This window comes from Mesoplodon densirostris, chromosome 4, assembly GCF_025265405.1.
Source record: "Mesoplodon densirostris isolate mMesDen1 chromosome 4, mMesDen1 primary haplotype, whole genome shotgun sequence".
Lineage (NCBI taxonomy): Eukaryota > Metazoa > Chordata > Mammalia > Artiodactyla > Ziphiidae > Mesoplodon > Mesoplodon densirostris.
The window spans coordinates 141332753-141342410 of NC_082664.1; the positions used below are offsets into that span (position 1 = coordinate 141332753).

At 42.1% G+C, this 9658-nt stretch overlaps 1 protein-coding gene across 2 annotated transcripts in view; it reads right to left on the reverse strand.

Moving 5' to 3' along the window:
• TMOD3 (tropomodulin 3) overlaps nucleotides 1-2709 on the reverse strand; it is a 91851-nt gene extending 89142 nt beyond the window's left edge. For both annotated transcript variants that reach the window (XM_060097337.1, XM_060097336.1), the window contains exon 1: nucleotides 2537-2709. The gene's annotated coding sequence lies outside the window, so the exon portion shown is untranslated. The remainder of the gene's footprint in view (nucleotides 1-2536) is intronic.
• Between the last annotated feature and the right edge of the window lie 6949 nt (nucleotides 2710-9658).

Genomic DNA, 9658 nt, shown 5'->3' on the forward strand with positions numbered 1-9658 from the left:
TTTTTTTAGATTTCCATATATATGAGTTAGCATACGGTATTTGTTTTTCTCTTTCTGACTTACTTCACTCTGTATGACAGTCTCTAGGTCCATCTACCTCACTACAAATAACTCAGTTTTGTTTCTTTTTATGGCTGAGTAATATTCCATTGTATATATGTGCCGCATCTTCTTTATCCATTCATCTGTCGATGGACACTTAGGTTGCTTCCATGTCCTGGCTATTGTAAATAGAGCTGCAGTGAAAACTGTGGTACATGCTTCTTTTTGAATTATGGTTTTCTCAGGGTATAGGCCCAGTAGTGGGATTGCTGGGCCATATGGTAATTCTATTTTTAGTTTTTTAAGGAACCTCCCTACTGTTCTCCATAGTGGCTGTATCAGTTTACATTCCCACCAACAGTGCAAGAGTGTTCCCTTTTCTCCACACCCTCTCCAGCATTTATCAACAATGGTCTTTAAACTGTCATTATAAACACCTTAAAATATCTCCCAACCCTTGATATTAAAAGTGTGGCCTCCCACTGCAACTACAGTATTCCCTTTCTGACCAGCAGATTCCAAGCCCCCACTTCAAACCTACAAGTTTCTGGGTGATTTATGGCTGTTAAAGTTTGAGAAGCACCACCTACACCATTCAAGTCCTTCCTGTTGTACTGAACCTGTGTTTTATTTAAATGGACCAGTAGCTAACAGTTGAAAAATCTCTGATTAGAGGAAACTGATCATTGTAATTGGATTTGATCTGTATGTATTTAACTTTAGGTTAAGTTACTAATTACAGAGTAATTTGGCCTGGAGTGTATACCACAAAACTTCGTAACTAGTCATAACAACATGATTAAAAGAAATCGAGCATTAGGTCAGTGACATCCTCAAGAACTCAGTTTTGTTCCTTCATGCCTAGCACTGGGCTTGGAATGACAGGTGTGGCCAGTGTTTCCTGACTGAATAAAATAAATGAATTTTTACAATCAGATATCTAGGGCTGACAATCTTGGGGTCATGTGGCCAAACAACCTCATTTTAAAGATGAGCAAACTAGAAATCCTGAGAGATTCAAAAGCAAGCAAGCTAAACTAGCCAAAATATGCTGCATCTCACATTTTCCCTTTTTGTTCCTTTCCTAGGAATGTGTTAGAAAAGTGATTCTAAGTATTCTAATAAAATGACTGTGGGCTCTTAAAGAAGTGATAGGGTAAAAAGGTGCCTAGGACTAGGAAGAAGAGACTGGCAAAAGTAAATGAGGTTGGGCTTCCCTGGTGGTGCAGTGGTTGAGAGTCCGTCTGCTAATGCAGGGAACACAGGTTCGTGCCCCGGTCCGGGAAGATCCCACATGACGCGGAGCGGCTGGGCCCGTGAGCCATGCCCGATGAGCCTGCGCGTCCAGAGCCTGTGCTCCGCAAGGGGAGAGGCCACAACAGTGAGAGGCCCGCGTATCGCCAGAAAAAAAAAAAAAAAAAAAAGGTAAATGAGGTTGGACAAAACTGTTTTTCTAAGCCTAATAAACTTTTGGACAGGCCAATTAATTAATCAATTTAATCTGCTGAAAAATAAATCTGAAGGAATTCTCAGAAAAAGAAACATGAGCTGCATGAAAATGTTACAAACCAAGGGAGACCGCACATAACTAACTTAAATCTCCACAGGCTTATTTCCTGTTCAAGTATGACCTCCTGGGATAAGTTTTACTGCAGTGTTCATTACCAGATGACTTTTGGTTTTAAGAGAAGCCAAGGGCAAGTTGGAAATATGATTCTTAACTAAACATAAAAAAACCAAAAACCAGAACAAAAATCCCCCTGCGGCTGTTTCTCATTTGTTTGTAATCAGAATGCGGGCTTGCAAAGGAAACACACCAATTTCTGTAAGCAAAAATATAACGACCCAGTCACGTCCTCAAAACAAACCAACATACAAACTTCACAGCCGGATCCAGCTGTGCTGAGCAGGAGCCAGGAATTTATTCTAAGAGCAGATAGATCAAAACGGCGAACGCAAGACAAGCCAGATTTCAATCAAAAAGAAAAGGGTGTGCCCTACTTTTTTTTCTTTCTTTTTTTTTTTTTTTTTTTTCCTCTTCTTCTTCTTATCAACTTTCACCCAGCAGAAACCTCTGAAGGAGTCTTGGTGAAAAAAACCTTTTCAGACGCTAGTCCCCAGAGCTACACCTCGGTGGGGTGGAAAGGGTAGGCACCGCGAGCTCGCACGGTCGCGGCCCGCGCAGGCTCCAGCCGGGAGGGGAAGGGGCCGGTCCCGAACCCGGCAAGGCCGGGCCCCCCCGAGTGATTCATCAGCAACTCGGGATTCGCGCGCCTCCACCGCAGGCAACGCCCAGCGCGTCCCACGGCTCCTACCCCGGCCCGTTAGCCCCGAAGCAGCCCCCAGCGTCCCCTCGCTCCCCGAGAGGGACTGGTAGGGAAGATCCCAGCCTGGCATTTGGAAGGCAACCTCTCCCGCCTCAGCCACCATGGCCGGTGCGACTCCCTGCCCGCGCCCGCAGACGGACTTCCTGGAAAGCACGAGCTTGGCTTACCTGACTGGGGCCCGCTAGGGTCACCGACCTCCTTCACAGACCCGCGGGGACGGCCAGCCGCTCAGTTCCCAGTACCCGCCCGTCTGCCTGCTGCCGCCTCCCAGGGAGTTGTCTGATCCACCGCCGGCAGCTCCCCCAACTCGACGGCCCTGGTTCCCACACCGCCGCCGATGCGCGTGCGCACTCCCAGGTCGCGGGGCATCCTGGGAGTTATAGTTCGAGCGAGGAGGGCGCGGCTCGGCGCAGACCCTGGTCTGTTCTGTGTGCAGGACTTAGGAAGTGGCTGCGTATACCAAGCCTTACACCAGCCTGAGAAAACGTCCTTTACTAGTGGAAATATCTACCTTGGACCCTTTGGGAGCTATAAACAGCAGCTAGAGGCTCCTTAATATAGATTTCCTTTTTACTTTGACTTTTAGTCAAGAGGGACACAAGGCAGGACTTGTGTTGTACCCTTCGTGCTAATGTGAGGACATAACATCGAGACCTTTAAACTTGTCGTGAAAAACTGATAGAAAAGGAAACAGGCCAAGCACGAGAGGGACGTAAATCAGGCGGATGTCACCTCAAGCGCATAGTGGCCCTAGTGATTTCCTTAGGTTTGCAACCAGGGGTGATGTTGCTGCGATCAGTTTCCACCCCATCCCATCTTCGCATTCCAGCTTCAAGCTATACAACAGGCAGTGGAACTGGGCTGATGTAAGTGGGAGAAAAAAGTAGAAGCGCTGCTTAAAGGGGGAACTGGGGCAGGTGGGCGCTCTGAAGACGAAGAGGAAGACAGTGGGAATACTTCAGATGGCAGCTCTAGGGTGGCCTATGAAATGGCTGCCTTTTGTCCAGGGCTCTGAGAATAGGGAAAAGACACGGCCTTGCGTTCATTACTTTAATCACTCACGGGTAATTTTCCTGGCCTGCTCTTCAGGAATAAACCATTCCCCGGGGTAAGGATCAGCTTTGATAGGCCTTCTCAAAGAATACAGCCAGATAGAGGATTGAAGTGCCTGCTTGAGATACATTCCAGCTACACCCAGTGTGGGAGCCGACTAATTGTTAAGCCTCCCCTGGCATTTACTTCTTCCCCTCAGAGCAGGGAGCACGCCAGGTAAACACCCTGGAATTTCATGCGATTAACATCCACTAATTCTAGCAATGAAGATCACTGATGATTTGGAGTTTTTCAGGAAAAAAAAAAAAAAGAAAACAAGGGGGAAAAAACCCTCCAAAATGCAAATACACTTAGAAGGCAATTAACATTAAATCTTGTGCCATTGCATCTTATTTTCTATAGCATCTTCGTGGGAATCAATTTCTCAAATATTCTTGGAGATAATAGCTGAGGGCAATTTCCTACAGAATTCAGAATTCAGGTTCAACTAATATTTATTGAATATTTAACCCATGCCAAGAACTGTGCCAGCACTCCCTTTATAATATCTCATCCAATCCTCTAAATAACCCTGCAAAGAATATATTAGTATACTCCATTTCTACAGATGAGAAAACTAAGACTCAGAAAAGTTAAGTAATCTGTGCAAGGTCACACAGCCAGTAACTGGAGATCCAGAAATGAAGTACTTAAGTACTTAAAGTACTTAAGTACTTTAAGCCTGACTTAAATTCTAGCTTGCTTCCCAACACATTTCCTTTGGAAAGGAAAGGAAATCCCTTTACAATTCAATCCACCCCCACAAGTCCTTACATGAAGATTTTTATTTCCTACCACACGTACACTCTTTTGCTCTACTGCAGTCACAGTGGCCTCCCTGAGGTTTCTCAATCCTGCCAAGTATTTTCTCACTTCAAGTTCTTTCTACTACACAGGAGAATGCTTCCCTCCCAAATACTCGTGGCTCATGCCCTAATTTTCATGAAGGTTCTGTTCAAATGTCACCTCTGAAAGGTCTTCTCTGATCCTCTTACCCTGTCTTTCTCCTCTGTACTTGCTTTGTCTTCTTAGCACCTGTCACTCCCTAACATCTTGCTTTATTTACTCATGTAAGCTTAAGGAGTTTGCATCATTTACCCCCTCTCTCCCTAGCATCTGCAGCAGTGCCTGACATACAATAGGTATTCAATAAATATTTGTAAATAAATGAATAACTTTCCCTCCCCCTCCTGCACATGAGTGGGATACAGATCCACAAGGTTCATGGTAAATGCCAGCCAAGGTCCTGATGCAACTATAAACCGCAGCTGTGAGAGGGTTTGGCTCCACAGGACAAGATCCAGTGAAACTCATCCTGAAATGGAGCCCGAGCTCTCTTAAAAGGACTACACTTTATGGGTTGCCATTATTAGCTTACAGCTAGAAAAAGCACAATTCTAGAAGAGGGAAAAAAAGGCAAAACCTGAAAATTATATTTACATAAATAAGTGAAAAGGTTAATCCATTAAGTGCCTGTGGTGGATTGCAATGTTGTTCCCAACTATTTGCTCTCCCGTAGAGGAAAAGACTACCTTACCCACTGTTACATGACTGGCAGTGCCTCTCTGTAGATACTTTCAGGCTTCTTTTCCTTCTTTCTTCACAAAAATACTGTCATATTGTAATCGCAAAGCTTACAAACATGAATTTGCTTTGGCCAATAAAATGAATTGAAGCGACAATGCGACAGCTTTGAGTGGAGGCTTTAAGAGTGCCATTTCCTACTCGTGTGCTTACTCTTTCCTTCCACCAAGAGAATGGCATGTCCCAAATAGAGTCTTGTCCTTCTGCCTGGGTTTTAGAATGAGAAGTCACATGGAATCAGAGCCTTGGCTGAACACAGGTGCTGACGTGTAATGTGAGCAAGAAGTAAACAGAGATTTAGGTTTGTCTGTTACTATAGACTGACCTAGCAAAGCTGACTACTGCAGTGCCTATTCCATGAAAGGCGATCCTCTGACATAAAAGTGGTCTGGCACCCCTCCCCCACACATTTAATCCCACTACAAGTAATGGAAAACAGTTTAAGTTCAACATAGGAAAGAGAACACATCTGAGACTGTTAGGTAAAATATTTGAATAAGGAACAGTGTACACATCCTGTTCGTTTTCAGGGTTTTGGCAGAGTGAAAGTGATTGACAAAATGACACTGTGACATTACTTAATTTATTACAAGCCCTAAGTAGTGTTATCTTTAAACTTCCTGCCAGAGTAACTCATTAAGCGTGTCACACTGAATCATCATTTGCAACTTAATGCCAGCGGCAATTTTCTTGTTATCAAAAGTTCCTTAAGGAAATCGTTTCCTTGATATACTGAAGTTTTTTGTTGTTTTTTTTAAATGTGTTTTATAGGAGAACTGAGAAAACTTAAGCTAAAGACATCAAGTTGTAACTAAAAGGTAAGGATTTCATCCCTGGGAGCTTGGAGTTGGTTAAAGCAGTGGGAGGGAGGAATCAGAGAAGACAAGCACCATAGATGGGGCGCACGATTTTATAGAAAGGATTCAAGCAAAGCCTTTAGCTTGAAATATCTTTCCCTAGCACCCCATCTCTGCTTGTTAGAAGCTTCCTCATGTTTCATTGCCCCTCTCAAATGCCTGTTTCTGACTCAAACTTCCCTAAGGCCATCAGCTGGAATTGATTTTGCCATTCCTCATATTTTCATACCCTACTGTGCCTCCGCTGAAGCTGCACTAAATGCATATTTCAGCCAAGTGCCAAAGGGCTGAGAACTTACATTTTCAGCTGAAGCCAAGGTTGCTCACAGATATCACTATCAAAAAATAAACTTCTGGATACACAAATAAACCTAAATTTTGATGCCAAAATTTAAATTATTGTTTTAATATTACTTAAAATGTTAGTGCTAAAATAGTAAAGTTTAACATAGTATAGCATAGGAACAATAATTTCCCAGTTCTGTGAGCTGTTAGACTCTCCTACAGTCACTGGAGAGTCAGATTTCAGCAGAGGCGAGTGGATGAACAGAGCCATGTCCTAAATGGAACTAAATAAGAATTAAATTCTGGTTTTAAATTATACATGCTAGGTACACCAAAGATTTCTATAAAGAATAATAGTATGATGTAATCTCTACTTATCTTTCCTTGTATTATTATTTTAGAATTTTAAGCATATATTGACTAAAAAAGATGTTGTTGTTCTTCCTAAGTTATCTAACTAATGCAGTCTCTCTTTATATTTGTAGTAACTGTCAACCTATTTCCCTACTTATCTACTTGAAAGTTCTTAATGCTTTTTAATAATTTTTGAATTAATTTATTTTTAATCGATGTTGAAGACAAAAGAAACCTTTCACAATCAGCAATTATTACAGCATTTTACTTATCCAATTAGCAATATACATTTATATTTGATAGAATTTCAACAAATAAATAACAGATTTTTCACTCAGATTAAATCTAGAATACCTGCCTATATCTGAAAATCAATAGTCATAAAATAATAGCAAATCTAAATGACATACTTTGTTCTTATCAGTGACACTGTTGACTGATTATATATAAGAATTACCTTTAAAATTACCTATCACCAACCATGCCAACGTTCAAGGATGATGGGAATAATATTGAAGTAGGCATTCCAAAAGCTGAGGCCCAAAGCCCAGGACAAATAACAGATTTTCGGACAAATATCAAGACTCTTTGTCTACTGTCATTTAAGCTAGAGTTGGCTTTTAGGCAGGCACATTCTACTTCTTACTCACAGTTAAGCTTTTAGTCAACACCAAAGTTTTTATCCACACAGATGGCAATTAAGTCACATTTTTCCCATTCTATCGTTTGTAGTTGACTTTTTGGATTAAAAGTAGAAAACTAGAGACTTCCCTGGTGGCACAGTGAATAAGATTCCGCCTGCCAATGCAGGGGACATGGGTTCGATCCCTGGTCCAGGAAGATCCTACATGCTGCGGAGCAACTAAGCCCGTGCACCACAACTACTGAGCCTGTGCTCTAGAGCCCACGAGCCACAACTACTGAGCCCATGTGCCACAACTACTGAAGCCCACGCACCTAGAGCCCAAGGTCTGCAACGAGAAGCCGCCGCAATGAGAAGCCCGTGCACCACAACAAAGAGTAGCCCCCACTTGCAGCAACCAAGATCCAACGCAGCCAAAAATAAATAAATAAATTTATATATACATTAAAAAAAAGAGTAGAAAACTACTATTGTTTCTATTCAATTTCATCTGATTAGATACAGGCTTGGATTTTGGCCTGTCCAGATATTTTTGAACCTCTCAAAGTAGTTCTTATCTCTCCCAGTGCCCATTAGTTAAAGACTCAGTCTGTATTCTATGAGTATCACATCCAAATTACTGATGAACTGTTAACCAAAACTCATCAAGGAAAGAGCCATGTAGTGGCTAAGCCCTCCTGGTTGAAATTCTTCCATTCATCAACCTTTACTTATAATCATGAGTCAAAAAAAAAGACTGTTCAAACCAGTCATTTAACTATTTAGTTGAACTGTTATACAGCCCACATTTCTCAAGGGTGTTGAGACTTTCTCAAATGTCTTGATGAAATCCAAACACAGTACGTCCTTTTGACTGTACTCCCATGATTTCCTATCATTTAATATAAGTGAATCTGTGCTACCTGTTAAGAGATCACTGCTTCACTTCTAAGTGCTTATAAACCACTAAAGTGGATAATACACTTTTCTAAAATTTTGCTCAGGATAAGTTCAGTGGTCTACAATTTGGAGACCTCCCCCACCTCCACCCAGCCTCCACCACCACGCCTTTTGAGTCATGCATTGATTTTCCTACATCATCTCCCTTCTTAGGTTGGTTGGGCCAAAGCATAGCCCCGCCTCATTCAAGCTCACGTACATCTAGTTCCTACAGAGGCCCTGTGATATGTGGGATACTTGCAGGAAGCTGTGGGCATTTGATTGTGTTCCCTGACTGGTGGGCTGGGAAGTGAGCTGTTAGCTGAGGCAGGGAGGGTGTGGGGCGCCACTTCTTACAGCGCCAAAAGGCTGAATGATCAAACTGAGAGAGGGTGGTCCATAACAGAGTCAAGTCTAATATACAACAGAACCAAAGTCAAGGAGTCACTGCTCAAAGCCAGACTGCCAAATCCAAAGGAGGGCACCCAGAAAGCAGGGCAAGTACAAGCAAGTTGAAACATCAGGGAATTCATGAGGAGCTAAATGAGAGGGCGGGTCAGGAGTTACTTCTGAGTCAGCTGTATCTAATTTATATTTGATTCTTGGAGTGATGGGGGAGGGCCTGTCTGCCAGAAGGGCATGGACAGTGGAAACACAAAAATGAGTAAGATTCAGTCCTCCTTAAATTCCTGACATTGTCAGCATTAAACGGAGAACTTTGTTGCTGTTAATATCCGTGGATATTAATTTAGGTTAGAATTTAGGATACTAATACCTAAGTGCCTTCTGTATGCCAGGCACTGCTCTAAGTATTTTTACACATGAATCCTCATAATAGTCCTACTGTGAAGTACGACTGTGATTCCTATTTCAGAGGTGAAGAGGCTGAAGCTAGGTAATTTGCAGAAATTCACACAACTAACAGAAGTGAGATCTGAACTGGGCAAGTCTGACCCCAAAGTGCACACCTGTAACTCCCATTCATTACAGCCTCATAGACTGAGAGAATTCTTCAAAGAAAATAATCACTTTACCTCCTTGACCATGAAAAGGCGTGAGACAGCAAATACAGAAATTAGATACAGGCCTTCTATGCTTCTTCTTGGACCTCAACATCAGTCTAAGTGACAAAGAGTTAGGGCAGAGCTCAGCAGGGTGGCAGAAAGAGTAGGTTTTCTTGTTTTTCCAGGACAAGCCTTTACAATGTAACTTTATTTTTAGTGTTCCCTGTTTTGAATCCCAGCATAGCTTACAAAAAATTTAATTCCAAAGTTAATATAAAAAATTCAAGGTAAAACACTTAACCCATTTGGGGTTAAGTATATCTGTATTCTTGCTCCCATTTATTCTAACAAATGTTAACTGTTTAGCTGAATGTGTGTGTGTGTGTGTGTGTGTGTGTATTTTCGTTTTAATAAGGAGGTCTTGTTTCTCCCCTGGCTACTTCTGGTTGTCTACTTCTTATCTTCCTCATAATAAGGGCACTCTATGGTCCTTTCTAGCAAATGTACTTTTCTAATATGAGAACATGGTGCCAATCATTTATTTTAAAGAGA